Raw genomic sequence first — 4,667 nt, 5'->3', positions numbered from 1 at the left:
TTTTTCAAGTTACGCAAATGTATAGAAGAGTGCTTCTAAAATTACATTTAAATACCAGTTACAATCAGGTCCACACTTTAAAAGAAGAAAAAAAAACTTGGATAAAAAACCTTTCAATTCATTTGATAAACAAATTGTCAGTGTGGATATCCTATGATTTGATTGAAATTGCTGTTGCATCAGATTGCCAATTACGACAAGTGTGTGATTACACCGATCGCTTTCAAAATGACCATCCCTGAATGTGCTGTCACTCTCGCACATTTAATTAAACCAATCAGAGAGTAATGTTCGCCTCTCAACTAGCCATCACACAAACACAGAGCCTCTCTTTCAATTGGCCATGCGCCTTTTATTGGACACATAACACATTACTGTGGGTAAAGTTTTATCTGAATACCTATTTCAAGCCAACTTTGGAATAGAGAATAAACACTAAAGAGTACTTTGAAAAGTAACCTTTTGTTTTTAGGCTTTTTTTGTTAAATTTGTGGTGATGAGTGGGGAAAAAATGGCACGATTAAGAAGTTCACTCACTCTGCTCATTACGGTGAATAGAAGACCATTGTGTTTAAAGAACATTTGGTTTCTTGTTGTGCTTTAAATGTTTTAAATGACTGTGTTAACTGACTGACTGTGACTAGCAAGTTTCAAACTGTCACAGATCTGTGTGATGGCGAGTGGAGAGAGGGAAACAAAAGATCAGAACAGCGTGCAGAAAAATCAATTATCTCTGGAAGAAGAGCATAGTGGTAAAAGCACAAATGGAGCTTCCACTTCATGTTTTATCACCTTTTCTCTGGACATTGTTTTAATTCATTTATTTTATGAAAATAACACAAACTGTGAAAACACACATTAAACATCTGTTGGTTATTCATCCCATATTTGTAGTGGCAGGTTTTGCTTCTTTATTTATTCGTTTATTAATTCAATTGTTTGTTTTTTAATTTAAATCTTAAATGCCGGTGCCATTGTTAGCCAAATGGTTGATGTGTTGTTTCTTGGCTAGATGTTAAGTTAATGTCACGATTGTCAGTAGATGAAGGATGTGGACCCAAACGCAAGCACTGATGACAGTGTAGTTGTGAGAGAGTTTATTAATAAAGGAAGACAAAATACAAACCAAAGCAGAGCATGGCAGGGAACTACACTAACAAAACCTAAACTGGGAACAGCTACAAAATAAAAATACAAAAAACAAAAACCATGTGACTAGAAACTTGAAAACCTGAGATGTTGAACCTGGAACATGGAGAGACACATGGAGAAATACAGGGGATGACACACAGCCATGGAACACCGAAATCGGAAGACTAAGAACTTCAACAGTAAAAAAAAACCCAAACCAAGAACTGATCAATCACGACAAAATCAAAGTTCAATAGTAATACAGAGAACAAAACACTGGGTCACAGGCCCAGGACCGTGACAGTTAACCATTAAAACAATATTAAGACAACAACTATAAAGTACATAATGTGAGATTAGATATATCTGTTCACCATCACATTAATGTGCATATTTATTCAGCCAATCACAGTCAAGAGGACCTGCTGAAGTTTAAAATGAGCACCACAATGGAGAAGAAAGGGGATTGAAGTGACTGTGAACATGGCGTGGTTGTTGGTCTGTGTATTTCAGAGGCTGCTAATCTACAACACTTTCCCACACAGCCATCACTAGGGTTTAGGTAGGTAACTAGGTAACTCAAATAACCACTCTTTGCAACTAAGGTATGTGTCATGGTCTGGGTGAGTGCCTGTGTTTTTCCATAGAGCTGGCAGTTCCACCTCTGGGAGGAGCCACCTCGTTCCTGCATGTTTTCCACACCAGCTGGTAACAAAGCTGTCAGTATTTAGGTCCAGCGTTCTCAGCCATTCTTCGCCAGATCTTCAGCTAACCTAGTTAGTGTAGGCTGTCACAGCTTTGCAAAACTTATAGAAAAGCTACTTTAACTTACTATGTGCTTTTTCTTTCTCGGCTACTCACCAGACTGCTACGTTCCACCTCTGAAAATAATCCTCACCTCAGGATGCTGGACTTCTCGACAACTTCACAGCTACAGTTCTTGCTCTTTTCACTTGCCTGCCTGCCTCCCTGCTGCAGTAATTGGAACCACTTGGACCCAACCACTCCACGCTGTTTCTCCACCTGTGGCAAGTAAGCACCAACAACAGACTCTGTTCATGCCTGCCGCATTTCCTTGGACAACTTCTGAATCTGCCTCTCTCATTCCAGTGACTCTGACCTCCTTGGTTCCCACCTGACTTTCCCTTTGCCTCACATCACGGGAGCCCAGTCAGAGCAATGCTCTAATTATTCACGTTGTCTGCCTAGCTCCAGTTTTGCTTAGTGTTGTTTAGTATTTCCCGTTCTTGTCATAGCTCACGTTGACTTCATTATTCATTCTTCTAGTTAAAAATCACTCATTGTATTGTCTCACTGCGCTGTAAATAAATATTGTTTCACACATTTATCCACACCTCCATCTGAATTCAGCACTTGAGTCCTTTTCCTCTGATTTGGCAGTTTGCCATGACAGCATGCAGAAGAGCATGCAAGCAGCAGAAGACCACACCAGGTTGTAACTCCTAAGAACAAGTTGTGCAAATTCAGAAGCAGAAAACTGGAAAAACATTACCTCGTCTCAAGAGTCTCCATTTCTGTTGCGACATTCAGGTGGTGGGGTCATAATTTCATGTAGACAACAAAATTGGGACTTTTTTTTTTTTCTCAGAATTCTGGAAAGGAAGGAAAAAAATATATATATATTTTTTCCAGTGGCCCTAATCCTCTTCCGTAGATTGACTACTTTTTCTTTTCACATATTTATCTATTGCTAATACTTGCTGTGTTGTCTCACTCACGGTAACTATCACGTAATTTCTTCTTCATCTTCAGCGATTTTAATGGCAACACATTTAATTAGAGCAGGTAGTTGTACTGCCCTCTAGTGGAAGAGAATGTAATTGTTCTCCCCTTTACTCACGCCATTACTTAGAGTACTAATCAGGTGGAACCAGATAATCTTCCACAGCACACCTGATCATTTCTCACAGCACACCTATGTGCTGCTGCACAATAGTTAATAATAATAATAATAATGGATTGGATTTATATAGCGCTTTTCAAGGCACCCAAAGCGCTTTACAATGCCACTATTCATTCACTCTCACACACTGGTGGAGACAAGCTACGGTTGTAGCCACAGCTGCCCTGGGGCAGACTGACAGAAGCGAGGCTGCCATATCGCGCCATCGGCCCCTCTGGCCAACACCAGTTGGGTAAAGTGTCTTGCCCAAGGACACAACGACCAGGACAGAGAGCCCGGGCATCGAACCGGCAACCTTCCGGTTACAGATACGCTTCCCAACCCCCTGAGCCACGGTCGCCCCAATAGTTGGGAAACACTGATATAGACAACGAGAGCAAGTGGTTCCAGCACCTTCCTGATGCTGTGCAATGAAGAACTGAAGCAGTTTGAAAGGCAAAAGAGGGTCCAAATCAGCAGTGTGACGGTCTACCTTAGAGTGTCTGGTGAGTATATATTGCACAGCACCAAAGCCCTGCAATAGCCCAGGTTTGGGGATTTATTTCGTAGCCAGAAGGCGTTTGAGATTTTGAGATTACACTTCTGTTTTCTGAAGTGTAAAGCCTGTTGTTGATTCTGGGTGTGGTCCAGAAACACAATTTAAAGTTTAATGTTCTCTTCAAGCGAACTGGTGTATTCCCCTGTGTGTGCATCAGATGTGAAAACCATCCAGTCCACAGACTGAAAGCTGAATAATGGCTCTAGTTAAATGAGCTATCCTTAAGCTTTCTGGGTGCCACTTATCAGAGGTGTTGGTGCGGTCTGCAAGGGATACAAAATCTCTGCTTATTATTCAAAAGAAAGAAAATATTTAAAGGTAAAGATCTGTTAACAAAACAGAGTTCATTTAAAGGGGTTTTGATTTAGATTTTATCCTCTATGATGACTTATGATGATATATGTGCCGAGTGTGTGGTGAGAAATGGACCCACATGGAGGATGTGGATTCTCCAGATGGCAGAGAGTTTTGTTGACAAGAAACAGAAACAAAAAGCGCTCCACAGAACCGGCAGGATAAACCGTCTAATCCAAGCAGACAAAAGAAATGACTGAACTCAAGAAACTAAACTGAGATCAAAGGAAGCAAAAGAAAAAGGACACAAAACCTTGAAGGAACATGAGAGTGATGATGAATTATTTGACACTGCTGACCAGCAAGTGGAGAAATGTGAGGTATAAACACAGGTGAATGGTATTTCCCCAGACAAATCAGCCTTTATTGTTGATAATAATCATATTGACAGTTTACATTGTTATTTCTGACCTGTTAGCAGTTACTTTTGAGATTAAGATCTTAAATACAGAAAACACACAACAGCGTCTGGTTACTGACTGGTCTTTAGGCCTATGTGAACAAGGCCTTACATGCTGTTTCCTCATAAATAACAGATAGATAGATAGATAGATAGATAGATAGATAGATATAGAGATAGATAGATATAGAGATAGATAGATATATATAGATATAGTATGGAATGCCCTTTAGGAAAATATTATATATATATTCCAACCAAAGTCTGATTATATAGAATGAAACTTGAATATATAGAATGATCTTCTGAATATATAGAAT

General features: G+C 39.8%; 1 long non-coding RNA gene across 1 annotated transcript; it reads left to right on the top strand.

Moving 5' to 3' along the window:
* The first annotated feature begins 1,756 nt into the window (after positions 1 to 1,756).
* Positions 1,757 to 2,475, top strand: LOC102213432 (uncharacterized). Its single transcript, XR_312090.2, has 3 exons — positions 1,757 to 1,907; positions 1,996 to 2,163; positions 2,242 to 2,475. It is a non-coding gene; the product is annotated as an uncharacterized LOC102213432 (long non-coding RNA).
* The last annotated feature ends 2,192 nt before the right edge of the window (positions 2,476 to 4,667 follow it).

This window comes from Pundamilia nyererei, unplaced genomic scaffold (genome assembly GCF_000239375.1).
Source record: "Pundamilia nyererei isolate P.nyererei 1_Seehausen unplaced genomic scaffold, PunNye1.0 scaffold00194, whole genome shotgun sequence".
NCBI classification, from domain to species: domain Eukaryota; kingdom Metazoa; phylum Chordata; class Actinopteri; order Cichliformes; family Cichlidae; genus Pundamilia; species Pundamilia nyererei.
The sequence above is the reverse complement of the archived record's forward strand: the minus strand, read 5'-3'. Positions and strand labels throughout refer to the sequence as shown.